Below are 22,938 nucleotides of genomic sequence, written 5' to 3'. Positions count from 1 at the left end.
GATCTGCCTGCCTCTGCCTCTGCCTCTGCCTCTTAACGTCCAGAATTAAAAGCATTTGCTACCATATCCAGCTCCCTGTAAATTTACTTAAGGCAATCCACACTTAGTCCAGATTAATTAATTAATTAGCCAACTAATTATTTTTTATTGTCCTCCCTCTCTCCACTTCTCCACCATCAAAATGGCACTAATTCCACATTCCCACCTGTCTTACTTAGGGTTTTACTGCTGTGAACCGACACCATGACCAAGGCAACTTTTTTTTTTTTGCCAACTAATTAATTAATTAATGTTTAGTGCTGGAGATTGAGTCCAGGGCTTCAAGCAGCTAGTTAGGTGCTATACCTGAGCTATCACACCCCAACCCTCAGTTTTTAAGGGTTTTTTTTTTAATTCTTGAATTATTTCAAATGGGCTCTTGCTATATAACTCAGGTAGGGGACACTCTCAGTTCCTTGGCTCCAGCATGTTCTAGCAATCTCCAGTTTGACGATCTAACTAGTTATATTTGCAACAATGTATTTCAGAAGAAGGACACATTGTATACATCCTAGAGGTTAAGATTTCAAAATGTCTAGGGGGAGGGTGCAATTAAGCCTGTAGCAGAGAACAGTAGCCCAGTCAGTTTCCCTTTAACCATTGGCTGGGGAGGGAGGCACTGAAGGAGGCTCCCTGGAGATGGATTGGTTGTGTCCGTTCATGGCCAACTGGCATGATAATACTTTAATTGTGTGAAAAGCCCAATAACGTATATCCATTCTATGGCAAGAGAAGAATATAGATCTAACCCTGTACTTATTCTCTGTCTGAAGAAACCAGGCATTCCTGTTTAATACTTTTCAATTTGAAGTGGTTGTATTTTTTTTTTCAGTACTGTTAAGGCCTAAGTAGAATGTTAAGGCCTAACTGTTATGTTGCTACGCTGCCATTTTGTTGTTACTAGTACTATAGGAAAACTGTCTCATATGTTGCTTCGCTGTTACTAAGAATGTTTCTCATGCCCAAGTTGATTACATATTGTTATGTTCTGTTTTCTTGGAAATCAATCACAACAGAAGTCAGTTAGAACTGCTTTGTATAGTCAGCCACAATAAGCTTGGACCAAACCAACCACCCAGCAGCACTTCCTGTGTTTGTGTATATACTTTTACCGTATTTGCCTTTAAAAGCAACCCCTGTGATCCCACCAACAATGGATGGATCACAGGGCCCCTAATGGAGGAGCTAGAGAAAGTATCCAAGGAGCTAAAGAGATCTGCAACCCTGTTGGTGTAACATTATGATCTAATCAGTACCCAGTAGCTCTTGACTCTAGCTGCATATGTATCAAAAGATGGCCTAGTCGGTCATCACTGGAAAGAGAGGCCCATTGGACACGCAAACTTTATATGCCCCAGTACAGGGGAATGCCAGGGCCAAAAAAAATGGGAATGGGTGGGTAGGGAAGTGGGGGGGGGAGGGTGTGGGGGACTTTTGGGATAGCATTGGAAATGTAATTGAGGAAAATATGTAATAAAAAAATATAAAATAAATAAAATAAATAAATAAATAAAAGCAACCCCTGGAATGGACCCCAACATAAGAGAGACACCTGCGTCTATTAGAATAAGACTTCCATTTTGAGTAGGGGTTGAGTAAAGTTTAAGCTCCCAAGACCTCCCTGGGAACTGACATCCTACTTATCCCGGTCTCTCGAGCTGAGAGACAAGAACAACACGGACACCAAGGCGGGTTCATGCAGCAACTTCTTTACTTGTGGCTTTTTCCCTTACAGCTCTCTTTCCCAGCAGCTTCTTCCTCCTCCATCCTTCTTGCAGCTTTACTTACAACCTTTCCTTCTACTTAGGGCAAGGGCTACAACTCTTTCTATACTCGCGCCAACTGACCTCATCTAGCTCCCACCTCATCCAATCAGAATTCACACACACTCCAGGCACGAACTCAGGTTGGTCACCGATAAGCTGACAGGTCCGGATCACGAGGAACAGTCCAGCCTGGCAGGCAGCCCACACATGCAGCCTCACTGCGCATGCTCGGGCAAAGCAGTAACACCGTGGCCCATGTGGCCGCACCTACTTCCTGCATCTCCCCCTTTTTGTTTTATTAGTAGCTCTGGGATCAGCATTTGTCTTAGGTCGCCCCCATCCATGCCACATCCTTACCTGTCATGGGAGTGACGAACTCACTTTCACCATCCTGTCTTAGGTTGGTATGCGCACGTGGGTCTTACCCATCATTGATTACTGATCCAGCATATTGAGCCAACATTGGGGGAATGTTCCTGCTTCCAAGGCTGCCATAGCCTGCACTAAGGCTCGTTTATCAGCCCTGTGCCACCTTCACATACGTGTCATTCACCAAAGCATTCCTCCACACACAACAGTCAGCAGGAGTGCTCAAAAGGCCATCCCTCCCCAATTTTTTAAGAATCCCACAGTTCCCTGGATGATGTCCAGCCATTGCTTTGCAGTTGCAATCTCCACACAGGTGTTGTCCACATCAACAATCGATGCTCAAAGTTCCTTCATCTTTGTGTCGAGATCATGACTCCAATTTCCTAGCAGCATCACACCAATTGCACACAACAGATTTGCAGCTCTGGAAAATTCTGATACTGAACAGAGGTTACACACATTCCTGACATATGAGTAATGCAGGAAGCAAATACTAACTGCTCCAAAATATTCCTGCAACCAATCCACTCTTTGGTTAACCATAAGGATACCAGTTTTCAAATTTGTATTCCAGTGGAGCTGAAGCCCCGATTTCCTCTTTTCAGTCCCCTTGAAGGGAAGCTAGCATGGTGACTAGGCAAAAGCAAAATTTGAGCAATTCTATCTCCAGGGGAAATGACAGACACTCCTCTGGGGGAGGAAACCATGATCTTATTTTTGTGAACACCTTATTACTTTCAAAACACAGATGTACATAAAGAAAAACCTTTTATTCAAACTTGGCTATATTCTGTTCTATACCCCCATACCACACTGCCTTCTGTTCCCTGCCTGTTCACTAAATGTCTTTTCCATATCTTTTCAATGCTTACTGAAATACAGATTTTATAGACATAAATTTGTAACATATTTACATAGAGCATACATATGCATACTTAAGAACTTTAAGTGTTTTTATCTTACACAAAACAATGGCCCCTTTCATAGTGTTGTTTTCCTTCTAATACTATTAGCTAGTCCTCCCATCCACTATATAAGACCATCTTTTCTCTTTTTCTTTCATTTAAAGCATTCTCCTTTAATGGCTCAAGTTTCTACTACTGAGTCTTCAGGAACTTTCCTGCAGGTTGCAATGTTTTATCTTTGAGGAAATTGCTCAAAAAGTACCTAACCTTAACTCTTACTGCCTTTATCAGAGTTTAAACACATGTTTGAGGTTTTATAAAGGCAGCCTGGACCCCATAAGTTGAAACTGACTCCTTCAATCTTTGTACAACCTTCCGCTCCAGTGGTTCATGATATCATTGCCCCTGTTGGTCCTGAAATACTGGGAAGGCCCCCGCAACGGTGGGCACGTTTTTCCAGACTTCTGCATGAAGACTACGCTTTCCCCTTTTGTCTCCCTCATCTTTATAAGGGGGAGGAGAAGGCAACGGAGGGGCTGATGGTTTGGGCAGCCTACGGTGACTCAAACTCTAGAAGAACATCAGACTACAGACATCACTGTCACTATCAGTCCCATTGCTGTCACTAGTAGACCCTTCAGAGCTATATTCCTTCTTCTCTTTCTTATCTTTGGTTTGTTGTCTAAGCTGTTTAGATTTTTGGCGGCTAGCCTGAGAAGCAATCTCCGTAGCCTCCTCAAGCACTGCTGCTCCTTCCTCTATTTCAGCATTGTACTTTCCACTGGCGTCCCTCAAGCACGCCCTGACCAAGTTCCAGGTGGCTAACATTTTTACTTTCATTTTAGTTGCAGTTGAACCCATGTTGCTGAAATTCTCTTTGTCTCTATTCCTGAGAACCTTAGTACTTCGTACCTTTTTTCCCGGGAACCTTACCTTCGTCTCTATACCTGAGAACCTTAATGCTTTGTCCCTTTTTTCCCAGGAACCTTACCTTTGTCTCTATACCTGAGAACCTTAATACTGCAGTTTAATTAAGACTCAGAGACTTCTAGCTAGTTTAAAGCTTTTGGTCTTATGCTGGGGCGGTCTCTCAGCTAGCTATCTACATGTATCCTGACTTTTCCACCATGCTGTTTCCCCATGTGGTTCTCACCACTCCACTCCATTCATCTCCTACATGTTTCCTTCCACATCCTCTCCAGTCTCCCACTTCTCTGCTTCTCCCCTGTGTCTCTTGCCTGCCTGGAAGTCCCGCTCCATACTTCCTGCCCCAGCTCTGGCCCATCGGGCTTTTATTATACAAAAAACCAAACTCCAGTTTGAATCATCAGCAGCAAGACAATGCCCCATCCATCTCTGATGGGTTGTACTCTGGCAGGTGAGGAAGGACAGGCATTTACAAATAGAATCTATGTCAGTGTAGAATCCAAAATAAGTTCAAGACCACCTAGCCCCTTCCCCTCTGAAGGGACTTTCAGAAACATAGCAGTCAAAATGACTAAGTCTACAGCTGCCAAAACAAAATGAGCTGTTCTCAGAAAAATAACCATAACAAGATTAGCAGTTCCCAGAGATATTCCCCTACCCTGCCCCACACTGAATTCTGAAAAAAACAAAACAAAACAAAAAACAAAAACAAAAAAACACAAACCGCCGTGACCTTGTCAATAGCTGTGACATCAATAGCTGATCCATAAGTTCAAAATGTACTGCTGCTTTCCTGATAACCCACCATAAGGGCAGGCAAAGTGAGTCACTAGGCCGAAGGTAGTCACCCTATACAAACCAACCAATGCCTGAAAAGGTTACTTGCTACACCAATGAGAATAAGCCAGCTAGCCCTGTTGCCTAAATCTGCCCCTTACAAGGTTTAAAAGGTGTGTTCTTTGTCCTGAGTCTCACCTCTGGCCTGCGTGCTGAGAGGGGGGTCCCCAACATGTTGGATCAATTAAAAAAAAATCCTCATGCAGTTTGCAGCGATGGCAGTCTCTGTGGTCTTTGTGAGTGAGGGTCTTTTGGCAGACTCCAATATCAGCACAGAATTAACAATTGAAAATACAGGCACATACCTTCCCAACGTGAGGGAAGGGTCATTCCAACCCTTACACACTTGCAAATAAAACAAGTATAGACTTAACTAAATGTCTGACACAACTCATTTGATTAATTGTCACAATGATAAGATCAGTATCCCTTTGTGTTCTTACAAGGAGGAAACTGAGTCATGGAGTGGTTATGAATAGTTTTCCCACAGCAGATCATGTAGGAAGACAGAGCTCCACCACCACAACAAAAAAAAAGGTTGATAAACTCCATTCAGGCCCAGTAACACTTGGAATCCCAGAACTCAGGAGGCTGAGGCAGGAAAATTGAACATTTTGAGCTAGCCTGAACAAAAGAGCAAGACTATGTCTCCAAAAATAATAATAATAATAACCAAAACAAACACAAGACAAAAAAATAAACAACAAAGAAATACTGACAAACATTTACAGACCTTGTAAATTTCACAGACTAGGTACTTTGGTGCTGGGAATTGAATAAGTGCCTTGTGTGTAAGAGCTCCACCATCAAATGTAAGACTCTGATGAGCCTTAGCAAGTGGAGACACCTCCACCCCACCCCAATGAACGAGCAACTCAGAGCCAGGGATTGATTCAAAAGCAAGAGGAATTTATTGTTCCAGCACTCTGGGATTATCCTGCACCCGAAGGAGAGGCAGTGACCTCGGACAGCCTGTTTGACCAGTTTTTATACAGTTTTCAGGGGTAGAACAGAGAAACAGCCACTAGGCACAAAGTGATTGGCAGAACAGTATGACTTTTAAACTGATTAGTCCTTAGGGGATGAGGCAGCAAGGACTTCCCTTGTCTGTAGGTGGTCAATGGTTGGTCTACCCTGCAGTTTTCCTGAGAAATGTAACCCAGGAAGGGAGGGGTGCCTACGTGCTCCATCAACCTACCTCCCTTCCAGGAGGGGAGGGGTCTTTATGCTCTGGGGTCTGGTGGAATTTTCCAAATGTCCTGAGCTGATCTCTTCAGAGCTGTAACAATAACTTTTGGTTTTTTTTTTTTTTTTTTTGCGGGGGTGGGGGTTTGTTTTTGAGACAGGGTCTCACTATGTAGACCAGGCTGACCTATAACTCACAAAAATCTACCTGCCTCTGCCTCTCAAGTGCTGGAATTAAATGTGTGTCACCACCACCCAGCTTCCTTTATGCTTTTTGTTTTTTTGGTTGTTTGGTTGGTTGGTTTTTGTTTTTTTTTTTCAAGACAGGGTTTCTCTGTATAGCCCTGGCTGTCCAGGAACTCACTCTGTAGACCAGGCTGGCCTCGAACTCAGAAATCCACCTGCCTCTGCCTCCTGAGTGCTGGGAATAAAGGCGTGCGCCACCACGCCCAGCTTCCTTTTTGGTTTTTTAATTGAAAGAAAAAAAACCTCCTGCCATCTATTTTATTCTGATCATGATATTCCTCTCCCTTAATTCTTCTCCCCAGATTTTCCCCAACAAACCCAACTCCATGCCCTTTCTTTCTCTCTTTAGAAAACAAACAATTAAGCAAGCGAACAAATTTAAAACAACAACAAAAACCACCCACAAGAAACTTGAGACAGGACTACTCAGTGGCCTGGAGCTCACCAGGCAGGCCATGCCGTACCAAAAACAACAACAACAAAAAAAAAAACAAAACAAAAAACAAAACTGCTAAGCTATCTCTCCCATTCTTTGCCATAGTTTTAGAGCACCTAAGTTATGTTTTAGAAGCAATAGTAACTAGAACTATTCTATTAGAGTCACAGAAGATTATGATATTAGAACTGGTCATTCACCAAAGTAGGGAAAATGTAAACAAGGTGAAAAACATTGTCTTTAGAAAGTTTAATAAACAAAACTTACACAACATCACAGATACACTTGACTGTAGCCTTGAGCTTTTCTACCTGGCCTCTTTGTTCCCAGAAATAATTAAGACTCTGAGACTTAATATTTCGTGAGTAAATGCCTAGGCCAGAAGCTTTGGCTTGTTCCCTGACTAACTTGTGACTTAATTACTAGTTTATTCTATTTATAAATCCTGCTACATGATTGGTTACCTCTCCTCTGTCTTGTGTAACCATCTTCTTAAGTGTTCAAGGTGAATATCCTGTCCCTGACTCTTTCCCAGAATCCTCTGGCTCTCTGCTGGATGTCCCACCTTCTAATCCTGCCTTAGCTCACTGGCCATAGGCCTTTTATTGACAGGTGATGTTTAAGAGATTCTCTCTACACTTGACCATCAGTGGGTATCAATTAAGCCTGTATGGGTGGTTGAGAAGCATAAACACAAATACACTCCTCACAGTGCCCTAAAAACAGACACAGGAGATGAGTCTGACTGTAGCTTCCTCAGTAAAACCCATTTGCAGTGATGTGCCAGCATCTCGCCAGCATGGTGCTTAGAATGACTGAGGCAAATCCAGTGTGATACAGGAATCCAGAGGCATGGAGGTGGCTGCTGGCACAGACTGTTCTCTACTGACAGTGACTGTGAGTCACTGGCTTCCCAGCGATGGATGAAATCTTCCTCCAGAGCAGCCCCCTTCACACTTGGCTTGTGTGATCTCCAAGTCATCTTTCCTCTACTCCATTTGCTATGTGCTTTCAAAAGTGACAAGTCCTGGATGGAGTGAGCATATGGGGATCCCAGTGGAGGTGGGAAAGAGCTGCAAGCCTGGAGCTAGAGTCTGTTTTCTTTTTCACAGTGCTGGGGATGGAACCTGAGCCTCCTGTATGCAAGGCACGAGAGCTACCACTGAGCTACACTCCCAGCTTTTGGTTGAGATAGGATCTGATCTCACTTTATAACATAGGCTGGGCTTGGACTCACAATCCTATAGCCTCTGCTTCCACATCACTGGGATTTCAGGGGTGTAGCACACACAATGGCTGGCTAGAGTCTTTGTGTATCAGCTTCTAGAACTGTGTTAACTACAAGCCAGTATCCTTGAGACAAGGGGGCGCTGATGAATCCTGGAGCCAGAGTTCCAAGTGCAGTGTATCTGGGTTTCATGCCTGGAAGGGTAGGTGGACCTCTACAGGGTCTAGCTCAGCCTAGTCAGTATGTAGATTAAAGCATAGCTAGCTCTTCCAGGCTTCAGTGGATATTTTCAATCCAAGGGCATGAACTTGAGGAAGGAACAGAAGGGCAGAGGAGGGTTCCTAGAGGTGAGAAGGAGACATGAGGGGAGAAAGTGGTCCAAAGACACTATATACATGTATAGGTTGTTTTTGGTTTTTGGGTTTTGTTGTTGTTGTTGTTGTTGTTTTATTTTTAATTTAAAAACAGCCAGGTGTGGTGCAGAGGCAGACAGGATTTCTGTGAGTTCCTGATAGCCAGGTCTATTCAAGTGAGTTCAAGGATAGCCAGGGCTATGTGGTAAGAACCTGTATCATAACATAACATAACATAACATAACATAACATAACATAACATAACATAACATAACATAACAAAACAACTAATTGGAGCTGGGCATCATACTGTAGTCCCAGTATTTGGGAGGCTGGGCAGGAAAATTACTGTGAATTTAAGGCCAATCTAAATACATACTGAGTTCTGAACAGCCAGGAAGAGTAGGAAGGAAGGAAGGAAGGAAGGAAGGAAGGAAGGAAGGAAGGAAGGAAGGAAGAAAGGAAGGAAGGAAGGAAGAAGGAAGGAAGGAAGGGAAGACGGATGGATGGGTGGACAGATGGATAGGATTGTGACAGGTGCTCTGCTGCCTCCTCTGTCCCCTCCCTTATCTCATGGCAGCAGTCTCCTAGACACGTGCAAATATTCACTCCTTTTGCCTGGGGGGTTTCCACAATGAACCTAGTACCAACACAGCAGATAACTGCAGCAATTATACACCAGGGTAAGATATGTTTTTAAAAGAAAAATTAAGGGTGAGGGCTGTGTCTCAATGAGAAAATGCTTGTCTAGGCTGCCCAGGTCCTGGATTTGGTCAAGAGCACCACAGAATAAAATAAATGTATAGATAATACGATGATGGAATATAACCTCACATTTATGTAGAACAATCAGCCAAACAGTGAAGAAAACATTCCATGTTGCCATATATTGCATCCATCAATTTGCTGGGGTTGGGATCAAGGGCCTCAGCTCAAGAATGACAGTCAAGCTTTCTACCACAGTGCTGTATCCCCAGTCTCCCCAGGCCCAGCACGTTCCCCCCCCCCCCGCCCCCGCCTTGGGTGTGGAAGGGTTTTGTTTTATAAACCAGGTTGTTCTATATAGAGCTCCACATAGCCCAGGTCAGCTTGATAGAATCCTACCTCAGCCTCTCGAGGGCCTTGAGCCCAGGAGTGTGCCCCAGTGTCTAGCCCCTACACTCGAAGGCTCTAATTAGTCACCCAAACAGTTTCTTAAGAAACTGTTCATCCTTACAGATGAGGAAACCCAAGCTTGAAGGCCCCTGGCACTGGAGGTCAGGATTCAAACTTACATCTCTTCAACTCAATTCCGTGCTTTTTACAATGCTTCCCAAAGAGCTCATTTCCTGTTGTCACGGGCAGGGCTGAGCCCATTTCATTTGTATTAGGAATCAGATCTAGAGGATGATCTAAGTCACTCTGGTTGGTCCTGGGTTGTGGGTCCTGATGATCTGCAGAGACTGAAGGCACATGAAGCTGGGAAACAAATACTGTTTAAGATCTGCTCTCTGGAAAGTGGACAGGGTTTGAGGTGTCCACTTTCCAGATACCAAAGGGAATAAGCGAGTTCCACCGAATGCCACCAGAGGCTCTTGGTTCTTCGGAACTCTTCCCACGATGATCATTAAATGGCTTAAGGAGGTCCAGTCCGCAGAACGCAAGGTATCCAAGTGGGTGAACTTGCATAGGGGACTGCAAATTTCCTTTCCCCACCTTATTCGCCCTTTAATGCTTCACAGCCTCTTTCCGGTCTGTTTTCACTCTTTGAAACCTTGTGAGTTTCGGGCTGGATGGCTCTTTTTTTTTCTCATAGCCTTCAATGTTGTAACTCCAAAAGACAGCCGCTCCGTCCCCCGATGCTTCTGCATCTCTTTCCACCCTCCTTTTCTGGAGATTGCTTTCCTCTGCTCTCTGTCTTTCTCTGACTTCTTCTCGCTTTCATTGACTAAATATTTACAAAGTAGAGTTGGGGGTGTGGCTAAATGGTGCCAGTGTCAACAATAAAACCCAAACCAGACAACTCTTTAAAAGCTTCTCAGCCCGCTTTCTTATAGGACTCAGGACCACCACCAGCCCAGTGATGGCACCACCCACAGTGGGCTGGGCTCTCTCCCATCAGTCACTAATTTTTTTTCCCCTTCTCTTCTCCCTCTTGCTCCGCCCGCCACCCCCCCACCCCCCATCAGGCCCATAGGTTTTTTTTTTATTGTTTCTCGTTACGGATGGTTGTGAGCCACCATGTGGTTGCATTTGAACTCATGACCTCTGGAAGAGCAGTTGATACTCTTAAACTCTGAGCCATCACTCCAGCCCCCCCCCCCCCCCAGTCACTAATTTTGAAAATGTTAAATGCCTATGGCCCCATTTTCTGTAGACATTTGCTCAGTTGGGGTTCCCTCCTCTCAGGTGACGAGCTAGTGCCAAGCCAACACACACATGCATACAGAATAAAGTTTTAAAAATGTAAAAGTAGTCATAGTAAACTCACTGACAGTCTGGGTGTGTGGCTTACTGGAGTACTTCTCTAGCATCCTGAGTTCCATCCTCAGTTCTTAAAAGAAAGAAATAAAGAACGCACCAATATATGCACAACCTACAGTTTAGCTATTATTTTTTTTTAAGAGATGAGGTCTCACCCTGTTACTCTGGTGACATCTAAACTTTGGGGCTTGAGGGATCCTTTGGTCTCAGTATCCTGAGTAGTTGGGGCTACAAACACTACTACTACTACACCCAGAAAAATGTTCAGATTTTTAAAACTAAGAGATTATGTGAAAGAAAGGGAGGGCTAGAATGAGAAACATTTTGAAGAATAAACTGGTCTTTTACTGTATTGATGATAGGTTATTATCCACATTTGGAAAAGGAAATAAACTTGTGGCTTTATGCAAACAATTTTTCAAATTCATAAATTCTATATTTTGATAGCAAAAAAAATTACATTTCTTTAATAGGGGTCAACAAGATGGCTCAGCAGGTAAAGGGGTTTGCCACTAATCCCGACAACTTGAAATTGGTCCCACATGGCTAGAAGGAGAAAACTGATTCCCACAGTTTCTTTCTCTCTCTCTCTCTCTCTCTCTCTCTCTCTCTCTCTCTCTCTCACACACACACACACACACACACACAAATATATCAATCAATAAATAAATGTAAAAATAATCCTTTTAGATTAAGGTCTGGGGACTTGGTTCAGTTGGTAGAGTGCGGATGTGACACCATCCTTGGGTTTGATTGTAAGTACCACAGAACCCGGTGTGGTATGCCTCTGTAATTTTAGCACTTAGGATGCATAGGTAGGTTGATCAGAAATCCAAGGTCCTTTTCAGCTATGTAATATGTCCCAGGCCACCCTGGGCTACATAAGGCCCTGTGATGGCATGCCTGTAGTTTTTAACTCAAGAGGTTTAAGCAGGAGGATGAGCCTAGGCCATACAGTAAGTTCCAAGCTAGACGGTACTACAACGGAAGACCCTGTTCTTAACAACAAAACTAACCAAACAAACGCAAAAACAGAACAGAAAACCCACACAAAATTATAGATTTTACTTAATATTGAAAGGTATCAGAATATACCTTTAATTAAGGGTTATTTAAAGTAAAGGCTCAGGAGGGACAGCAAGTATAAAAGGGATAGTCCAGATAGGAATGTAAACAGTTACCCACCATTATGAAGCCTTGGGCTCCACCCTTGGGAAAACACACGCACACTCCTCCACTTGACTTGTATCAGGAGAAAAGAAACAGTCTTTTAAAAATATTCTTATACATCTTTAAAAACCATATTTACTTTTTATTTCTATGCATAGGTGACTGAGTTTATGCACAGTCCATGCATGTGGAGGCCAGAAGACGGTGCTGAATCAGCTCAGATTGGCACTACGAGCAGCTGTGAGCAACCAGGTAAGGCACAGAGAAAGAGCAGTAAGGGCTCTTAACCTCCAGCCCAGAACCATCCTTGTCACTAGAGGTGGACAGTTAAGGAACAGAAAATCCATACAAACAGACTCCTTCAGCCTCTTCACGTGTTTGGTAATTTCCCCAGAACTGTGACTCTGTTCAATCCACCATAGAAAGCATTTATTTTACTTCTTTACCTTTGCTAAATGTCAAATGAATTCACAGATCCAGCTGGAAATCCCAGGAATGGAATGACAAAGTTTTGGTGCCCCAATAATGCCAGGTAATGCTCAGTTGGTTGTTTGCCACTCAAGTAAGAGGACTTGAAGACCTGAGTTTGACCCTTGAGCACCCACATAAAAGCTGAGTACCTGTAACACCAGCACTAGGGATACAGAGCCAGGAGGATGCCTGGGATTTTTTGGCCAGCCTGTCTATCTCACTAACATTCCTCTGAGAGAGAGAGAGAGAGAGAGAGAGAGAGAGAGAGAGAGAGAGAGAGAGAGAGAGAGAGAATGACACCTTTGTGTGTGTGTGTTGTGTGACACATGTGTGTGACACATGTGTGACATGTGTGTGTGTATATGTTTGTGTGCAGTTGTGGGTCTTCAGATAAGTTCATAGGGTTTCCAGCATGAATGAACAGAGCAACACAAATAGACAAAAGCAAAAGAACTAGACAAGCCAGGTAATAGTGGCTCACGCCTTTAATCCCAGCACTCGGGAGGCAGAGACAGGCGGATTTCTGAGTTCGAGGCCAGCCTGGTCTACAGAGTGAGTTCCAGGATGGCCAGGGCTATACAGAGAAACCCTGTCAAAAAAAGAAAAGAAAAGGAAAGGAAAGGAAAGGAAAGGAAAGGAAAGGAAAGGAAAGGGAAGGGAAAAAAGAACTAGACAAAGTTCAGGAGCAGACAGAAAACCAACAAGCCAATAAAAACACTGTGGTAAATCACTTGACGGTTCATTTTTTCCATCTACAGAACAAGGTCTTCTGCCTAAAATATCTCTAGAGATCTAGAATCTCTAGACTGTGGGGATACACATGGACACACACACGGACACACAGACACACACACACAGACACACACACAGACACAGACACACAGACACAGACACACACAGACACAGACACACAGACACACACACACACACACACACACACACACACACACACACACACATTTTTGAGCCAGAGTCTCACTACGTAGCTCTGGCTGTCCTGGGACTCACTGTGAGGCTCTGCCAGCCTTTGCCTCCCTAGTGCTGGGGTTAAAGACCTGCGTCTCTACATTTGGCTCCCTTTGATATTTTTAAGATTTATTTCAAACGATGTGTTTGTGTGGGGGTGTATGCTGACATGAGTGAAAGGCCCCTTGGAGGCCAGAGGTATCAAATTCTCCTGGAGGGGATGTTCCAGGAGGCTATGAGTCCCTCACAGAAGTGGGTAGAAATCTAGTCCTCTATAAGAGCAGTAGTCTCTAAGCCATCTTGTTATGTTCTTTTGTTTAGAATAGTGAAATTGATATTCGCTCACTCATGAAATGATTATTTTAGCTGGTCATCTTATCATTGTGAGAAATGTTACATGGAAGAAGAAAAATGGAGCTCATCATTCACCCCGTGACTTGTTAATTGGCAAACTCCAGGGTGGGAACTGCTTGCTGTAGCCCATATTCTTACAAAAATGATGAAAATGTAGCCATTAGAATAAAGACCATTATCCTTATTTCAGACATAACAGCTCTATTTCTGTTGTTAATGATAAGGTAACAATGCCTTCTCTATCACTTTGCCAAACAAACCTAGCTTAACTCACACCGCTTCAATGAGGTTCTAAAGTCTCCCAGATAAGATTTGTCAGTCACTCCCGGGAGGCAGGACTGAAAAAGAAACATAGTATCTTGAATAAAGGACCTCCTTGGAGGCTACTGCCATTTTCTAGGCCCTTAGCTTTATACTGAAATGTGGTCATCCAGGTGAAGGGGAGGGAATTAGGCACCTGCTCACCTTTAATCTTTGCCACAATGGCGCAGAGCTAACATTGTCTTTTCTTAGCTGAGAAAACAGCCCCAGAAAGGGAAGTTTAAATTAAATCATGTAGCTGGAAGCAGTGAAAAGCATTAAAACCGAGTTTAACTCCAAATAATCACATTCTTCCCTTTACTTTCTTTGGTCAGAACTGTGCATTGAACGTAGAATCTCGAACAAGCAGGGCAAGCACTCTACCGTCAAGATATACTCAGCCCCTTCAATGACTGGGAAAAAAAAAAAGCAAAACTAAACAATTCTATTTGTTTACATGGAGTCTCAATGGATCTGTACTTCAGGCCATCCTGGAATCCAGGCTGGCCTCAAACCAATGGCAGTACTCCTGCCTCAGACTCCCAAGTGCTGGGATTGCAGACATGAGCCATCATTTCTGGCCCCCTAGCTCTTTTTAACTTTTGCGTTTCTTAAGATAGTGTCTCACTAAATTGCCCAAGCTAGAATTGCACTCAGTCTAGATACAAGTGTTATTTGCTATCCTACTGCCTCAGCCTATTGAGTGGCTGGAACTACAGACCTATGCTATGTCAAAAAGGCCAGGGTTCACATTCTTCCAAAAGGAGGACACTTTGCAACTGTGTTCACCCCAAGTCTATCCTGTGGCCCGCTGCTTATACAAGATAAACCGACATCACAGTCAAGTGATTTTGATAAATGCCAAGCATGTTAAAGACAGTGAAATATTACATAAAAGAAATGCTTAATTTATTTAGTCTGCTTTTCTACAATCACCGTTAACTACCAAGCCTACATTTTTCTCTTTACACTTGACATTTTTTTACCGTCTTCTGAAACTAATTAAAATAATCTGGTATATGCTTAAATGCCTGAAAGAGGAAGAAAGGTTGGAGAGCTTTGCATTGGAAATTAAGTTTATGGAGTAATTAAGGTTAAGAAGTGGCAGGGAAGTATTTTCAAAAGATGCAGTTTGTGCTCCTGGGGTAGCCAGAAGATGGGGGTGGTGGGTGGGTGGAGAGCATCAGAGGCAAACGGGGAACAGGCATGAAATAATGCAGCATACTTCCAAAGCAAGTGTTCAGTGAGTGGGCTGAAATGATGGGAAGGGTTTGCCACAGACAGGAAAGCTTTGGCTGGACACAGGGGGATAGTAAGGTTTAGATGGGAGGCCAGGTGCATGACATATTCCTGTAGTGACTAGAATGACACAGGGCAAGCCTAAGATGATTTAGCAAGAATGTCTCAAAGACATCAACTGAGCTGGGGGAGTAGTTCAGGGTTTGTCTAACATGTGCCAGACCCTGAGTTGAATCTCCAGCAGTGCATGAAACTTCTTCTAGTGGTGCATACCAGTATTCCCAGCACGCGAGAGCTTGGGACTGGGAGACCAGGAAACTAAGGTCATCCTGGGCTATGGAAGGAGATGAGAGAGACTGTATCAAAACAAACAAGAGGTGTAGGGTAAGTAAGTGGTAAGAAAGGAAAAGAAAGAAAGAAAATAGGGAGAGAAAAGAATGCAAAAAGGCAAAACACATTTGGGAAAAAGCAAAGGAAAAAAGGACATTTGTGGGGAAATAGGCCAGGTATGGTTGGTTGAGGTTTTTGATAGTTGATCACTGAAAACAAAAAACAAAACAAAAAACCAGTCTGTTGGTAATGACAGAAGAAAGATTGAAATCTGAACCATCATATATTGGTCTGGGTATTAGGTATGAAGGAACAGATTTTTAAATTTACAATCTAAAGAATTTTCAAATTATTTAATTTTCTTTATTACATGTGTATTTTTGCCTGTGTGTAGGCCTGTGTATCAATGGTGACCATGGAGGGCAGAAGAGGGTGCTGGATTCCTGGAACTCAAGTGACAGATGGTTGTGAGCTACTATGTAGGTGCTAGAAATCCAATTCTGGGCTGGACTGTGGTGGCACACGACCTTAATCCCATTTCCAGGACAGTCAGGGGCACACAGAGAAATCCTGCCTTTAAAAACAAAAGAAACGAACGAAAAGTCCAATTCTGGTCCTCTTGAAGAGCAGCCAGTACTTTGAACTGTTTTGTTGTTTTGTTTTTGGAGACAGGGTTTCTCTGTGTAGCCTTGGCTGTCCTGGAACTCATTTTGTAGACCAGGGTGGCCTCGAACTCAGAAATCTGCCTGCCTCTGCCTCCCCGAGTGCTGGGATTAAAGGTGTGTGCCACCACGCCCAGTTCTTTCCACCCCCACCCCTGGACTTTTAATCCTCAGCCTAAAGAATCTGTGTCAGTCCTCTGTGCTCTGTGTCAGTCCTCTGTGCTCTGTGTCAGTCCTCTGTGCTCTGTGTCAGTCCTCTGTGCTCTGCAGATGATTAACGAACAAACGCCCAAAAGGTCACCTGATTCCCCAGTTACTAAGCTCAGTGGTAGAATTCCTGGGCTGAAAATCCATCTTCTTCTTACTACCAAGGAGTCTGATATGGAAGGAAATTTGTTCCAAAGGATGGGAATATAGACAGAAGAGGAAGGCAGGCAGGGATGGAAACTAACATGGGTGTAGGACAAAGGCAGGTTTTCTGTTTGAAAACAGAAAATTAGTTCATAAGAAAGAGGGATGGGGGATGTAGTTCTGTTGGTAGAGTACTTGTTTAGCGTTCATGAAGCCTCGAATTTGATCCTAAGAACCACCTAAAACTGGGAAAGGGGTGCATGCCTGTAACCCCAGCCCTGACTGTCATCCTCAGTTACACACTGAGTTTAAGGCCAATGGTGCACATGAGACAGTCTTCACACACCCCATTCACTACCAGCAAAACAGAACCAGACCACACAACACTTACTGCAAAATCTTGTCTAACTTCTTCCTCTCACAATTTAGAATAATACCTTGCGCAAACTAGCACACTTTTACATCTTGCAGTGAATAAAGAAAAAGTCACAAAGATAAACAGTTTATTTCTAAGAGGCAGCTTTATCTCAAAAATTGTGCAGAGAGAGAGAGTAGTAGAGACAGGCTTTCCTGATTAAAGCAGTCTACTAATGTCTTCTCCTTCTCTCTTCCCCCTTCTGTTTGTTTGTTTGTTTGTTTGTTTGTTTGTTTGTTTGAGATAGGGTTTCTCTATGTAGCCTTGGAACGACTATGGAGACCAGGCTGATCTTGAACGCACAGAGATCCTCCTGATTCTGCCTGTGCTCTTACAACTCAGTAATAAAGACACATTCTATTTCATTTGTTTGAAAATTCTTTGGTGCTGGGTCTAGCTTCAAAGAGAGATACTGATAGTCTACAGAAGAAAGCCCAAAGATGAGCTCCAAATGATAGTCTAGAAATGATACAGTCTAGAAATGATACAGTCTAGAAATGATACAGTCTAGGGATCTTGATTGGATCTGTTTTCACTGATAGTTAAAAGAATGAAAGGGTGGTTCAGGTCTTTAATCCCACGGCTCAGGAGACAGAGGCAAGAAGATCTCTGTGAGTTTGAGGCCAGCCCCATCTACTAAGAGAGTTCCAAGATAGCCAGGGCTGTTACACAGAGAAACCATGTCTAGAACAAACTGAAAGGAAAAAAAAAAAAAAAGAACTGTTAAGACTAGAAGAGTTAAAAGGCAAAGCACAACAAGCAGTAGCAGAATTAGCAGTTAAAAAGGCGTTTATTGCAGGCAGTAAACACACAGAGAAAAAGACCTTCTACAAAACAGAGAGGGGATTTGAGAAGCTGAAAAATCCAGTCTCTTCTTGAGGCCTGGGGGTTGTAAAACCTCTAAAACCTCCCTGACCTACTTTAGTGTTGGTCAGTTTGAAGGCAGAAAGGATGGATGGTTGATCGGTCCACTACAGTTGTGTAACGTGTTCTAATCAGGCTTTGAACTTATTGAACCAGTCCATCAGCAGGTGACCTGCAGGTAGATGATAAAAGCTTGCCAGGTTTTTGTCTCAAATCAGGAGGTTAAAAAAAGCTGGCCATCTTGGAAATTCGCCATGGCTCATGTCCCTGTTTGTCTACTAAGGGTCTGCCCAACTCCTCGTCTCTCAATACTAACAAATCGAAAAGAAAACATAGGTTTGGCATAATGGAACCTACAGCTTCGTGCATGCCAAGCACGAAGCTCTGCCAGCAGAATTACCCAGCGTCAGATATATGACAAAAGATTAGGCTAGGCGACCTGAACTCTCTGCTTTTTGAGAAAAAAAAAAAAATGAGAGTAAGAGTTTCTCAGTAAGTCTGGGTTTTGTGTGTGTGTGTGCGTTTCCTTGAAGAGTTGGAGCACAGAACGGAAAAAACGGAGGCAAGAGCAGCAGTCATAGACGGAAAGATTATCGCTTGGCTGCCAGCAGGAACCGCCACTAGATTAGGCCGGCCCTTGCTCCGCAAAGCCGGACACGCCCTACACTACGCCCAGCGCACAAAGCCCTATGGGACTTGTAGTCTTTCGCCTATCTGCTCCTAGGAGGCGGAGAGACCCTGCTGTACGTAAATGAATCTTTCTTCCCGGCGTCGTCTCGGTTTTCTCCCTTTGCGAAAGGCCTAGTAGGGAAAGTTTGAAAATTCCCGCGGAGTCGGCGCCAGAGGCCGGAACCCTCGCGAGAAGTCCGAGCCCCGCAGCGCGATCTGCGATCGGATCCCCGCCCTGGCCACGATCCTTCCCTGGGCGGAGAGGCTGTGTGTGTGGGGTTCGGGCAGTGCGCCCGGGGTAATGCGCAGAGCGCGGCCCGAGCGGTGCCAGCCCAGTAAGTCGAGTCGCCAGCGGGGAGGACGCGGCGCGGGCGGTGGGACGAGTTCGAAGCCGGGATTGGGCGAAGGAGCACCCGGGGCCTGAGGGGACCGGCGAGAGACTGAGCGAGAAGCGGCTTCCGCGGGCCCGGGGCGCGCGCCGGGCCGTGTCTCCCGGGAGATGCTGTGACGGACCGCACGGAAGCAGCGACGCCGGGGCCCTTGGCGGCCTGGCCCGCGGGCTCAGGTAGGGTGGGGAACCGCAGGCCCGCGCGCCGAGGGCGGGGCGGCCGGGGCGGCGAGGCCCGGGGCCTAGGCCGGGCGCACCGCCTCGCGGGGAAGCGGCGTCCGCGAGCCGCGACCGGTGCGGCTCGTTCCAGCGCTCGGGCGTTAGTTACATAACCCTGGCGGCGGGTGCCGGCACATGGCCGCAGAGTCGAGCCTCCGGGCTCGTCTCCCGCGCCCGCGGGCGGGATCTCCGCCCCCCGGGACGAGTCTGACTCGAGACCCCGGGCCGTCAGGGTGTAGCGGAGCGATGGAGACCTTTGTGGGGCGTTCCCCGCGGACAGCCGCGGGCGCTCCGAGTCTCTCCGGCGTTGGCGTGAGCTCCACATGGTCCTGTGCTTGGCTCGGGTGAGTCCTGGGCGGGGGAAAAAGTTTCACTCGCGAAGCGGGCCACAGGGCTGAGTGGATCTGGTCCAGGACATCTAAGAGAACCGTGTCCGGAGCTCATCTGCGAGCTGTAAGGCCCATGACTTTTGCCTTTGGTTGACTTTTTGGAGAGTCGACTCTGCTTTTTGAATTGATAGGTACACACATGGTCCTTTTGAGACAGGTGGTTTTTGTTGACTTTGTGGAACCTTTCTTTTTGGTACCGTGAAGAATCACATCCAGGTCCTCACACATGTCAGGCAAGCGCTCCACCACTTGAGTTGTGTCCCCAGCATGGGATCTTGTGATTTTTCGGTTCCTAAAGCAAACGGCAGCCATTCTTAGAGGTGTGTTGTTATAGGAAAGTGAGCGTTGTTATTTTTGTTTATTTTTGATGCCAGTGATCGAAGCTACCACCTCGAGCTTATTAAGCTCGAGCCCCGCCACTGAGATCTAACCAAGTCGCTGAGTTTGGGTGCTTTTTTTTTTAATAGACAGTTGGAGACATTTTTTAAAGAGCGTGGATTCTTTAGAAGAAAATATAATTTGGTTTTTGATATACTAAAGAATCTGTGGGCTTTAAGAACTGTCTTTAACTGTCAGCCTCCCAGAAGACAGACGTTGTTGGGTGAATTTACCTATTTCAAGCGGTGATGTTTGTGCTATGGGGAGACTACATTCCGTGATTTAGTTTGTAGTTTTAGTGGTTCTGAGGATGGCCTCGCACATGTTAGGCGCAGAACCTGCTTCTGAGAGGACCTGCTCTTTACTCTTGAGAGACACTTATCACTTTGTAGCCAGGGGATCCTTGAATTTTTCTCTGTCCTTGCCTCAGCCCAGGGAATAACCGGGATTACAGGTGGGAACCACATAGTAATTTAGTAGTAAAATGTTACCAGTTTGTAAGGCAACCTAATTATTTGTAAACATTTAAAGTTGGAGCACAGATCTCCACTTAACAAATAAAGCATAGATCCTAACTTTATTTTTTTTATTATTTTATTTTATTTTTGGCTTTTTTTTTTTTTTTTTTTTTTTTTGAGACAGGGTTTCTCTGTATAGCCCTGGCTGTCCTGGAACTCAGGCTGTCCTCGAACTGAGAGATCCGCCTGCCTGCCTCTTCCTCCCGAGTGCTGGGATTAAAAGCGTGCGCCACCACGCCAGGCTAAGATCCTAACTTTATAAATCCAAGAATGAAGTGTTCCTTCTCTAGGTTAGCTTAAAGGTCTCCGTAGCATGTCTATTCTAATCCAGCCTTATTGCACAGATTTTCTTCTTTAGCCACACAGAATAAGACAAGCCCTGGGCTCATAATATTCTTGAAAAGGTGTTTAATGTTGGGTGCTCATCTTTTGAGGCATGTCAGCTTAACGTTTTAAAATCCTCACATTTCAAATCCTGCCTCTAACTACCACATTATTTTTCAAGACAGCCTAGACTGTCCTGGAACTCACTCTGTAGACCAGGCTTGAGTAGATCTGCCTGCCTCTGCCAACGGGTGGCTGTGCACTTCCACAGCCCCTGCTCTTTTTTAATCTCAGTTTATTCTTAGGATTTCACAGTGTATATATCTCTATTGTAGCTTTCATTCCTGCATCTTATATTGCGATTATGAATACCTTCTTCTAGAATGTAATCTGGAGGTCAGAATGTAGATCTTCCCTGCCTATTGGGGTCTGTCTTTCCTAGTACACTGTTTTGAAAGCACAAGGAACGGTGGTGCATGCCTATAATCATAGTTGGTGGCAAATGGTGGTGGAAAGCCGGAGTTTAAGGCCAGGAGTTCAGAAATCCTGTCTGAATACCAGAATTCAACAAAAAGTAAAGCAGCGTGTGGTTGTTTGGATCACAAGTGAAAGACTGCCTACTTGGGACCAGATACTTATTTAATGGCTAGGTTTAGAATTTTGTTTTTAGTCAGTAGAATCTATTTACTTTGGGACTGTGCATTTTACTTCATAAACTGGTTTATGGTATTTTTTTTAAGTTTCTTAGCCTTATAAGTTTTGCTCTTCATAATGAAATAGTGATACTTAAAAAAATAGAAGCTGAATATTGAGGGATTTAAAATTATATCTTAAAATTTATTGTGGCCATACATAATGGTACACACCTTTAATCCTAGCACTCAAAAAGCAGAGGCAGGGGTATGTCTTGAGATTTTGAGATCAGTTTGTTCTACATAGAAAATCTCAGTCTTCCTTTTTTCTAATTGCAAATTCTTGGCCAATTCAGGTTGGATTTCACTCCAGCCTGCCTAGCCTTTCCCCGTTTTTCTAGTCCCAGTCTTTCCCCATTTTTGTAATTCGTGAATCCTGACTGTGAGTTCTTTTACTGTATTTTACCCCTTTATATTAAACTTAGTCTTACTGCCTTTCAAGTGGACGTTGAGGCTGTTACTGAAGCAACAGATATAATAACCTTGTATAGCATTTCTGACAGTGCAGGAGTGCATTAAGCTCTGTTTTAGGGCTGAGCTTCACTTTTAGCTAGGGTTTTGCTGTACGTCACTGGCTCATCTAGACCTTAACATGTAGACCAAACTGGCATGGAACTTTCTATCTTACTCATTTTGTCTCCCAAATACCAAGGTTATAGGTCTGCCTTCATGTCTAGCCTGAAGAGTCTGCCTCTTTGGAACTCAGAGTACATTTAACAAGATGGGGGTCAAAAGGCTAGATTTATTTTTGATAGTTAATATTTAAGACCAAAGTCAGCTTGTCTCGCAGAATTCTTATTGTCTGTCCATCTTCTTCTGCCCCTTCTCCCTCCCCTGTCCTCTCTGCTTTTTATCTCAATCTTTCAGATAGATGCTTTTCTATTTAACCAGAATTTTTGGTCTTATTTGATGTATATCAGTGTTTTGTCTGCATGCTGCATGCCTGGTGCCTGTGGAGGTGAGAAGGCATTGGAGTTTTTGGAACTGGAGTTATGTTGGTGGTTGTGAGCCACCATGTGGGTGCTGAGAACCAAACCTGTGTCCTCCCCAAAAGCAACAAATATTCTTAACGACTGAGCTCTCTCTCCATTCCTCCTTTTTGGTTCACAACAGAAGTTGTGAAGAGATTTTAGACTTATGTGTATTGGAAATTAAAGATAATTTAGATTTTTTTCTGTCCAATAAAAGATGGTTTTTGGAGAATCTGGACATTATGGAGTTTTCTTCATTTTTACAGAAAAATTAACATTATAGGGTTGAAGATAATAGTTTAGTACTGAGTTCAGTTCCCAGCACAAAAAGGAAAAGGAATGTAATGTAGAAAAGGGGTAACTCTAAATGTGGACATTCCCCACGTTTACCTGTTTGTCTGCTGTTGTTCTCTGAAGGTTGGACAGTAAGGTGAATGACTTGGACACAGTTTTCACAGAATGTGGGAATACAGAATATCCTTAGCTTTGTGAATACTTTCTAAAGCTGCTTGAA

General features: G+C 44.1%; 1 protein-coding gene across 1 annotated transcript in view; it reads left to right on the top strand.

Annotated features, from left to right (window-relative positions):
- The first annotated feature begins 18,447 nt into the window (after positions 1-18,447).
- Ahctf1 (AT hook containing transcription factor 1) overlaps positions 18,448-22,938 on the top strand; it is a 59,112-nt gene continuing 54,621 nt past the window's right edge. Inside the window, exon 1 of the mRNA NM_026375.2 lies at positions 18,448-19,110. The gene's annotated coding sequence lies outside the window, so the exon portion shown is untranslated. The remainder of the gene's footprint in view (positions 19,111-22,938) is intronic.

This window comes from Mus musculus, chromosome 1 (assembly GCF_000001635.26).
Source record: "Mus musculus strain C57BL/6J chromosome 1, GRCm38.p6 C57BL/6J".
Lineage (NCBI taxonomy): Eukaryota > Metazoa > Chordata > Mammalia > Rodentia > Muridae > Mus > Mus musculus.
The sequence above is the reverse complement of the archived record's forward strand: the minus strand, read 5'-3'. Positions and strand labels throughout refer to the sequence as shown.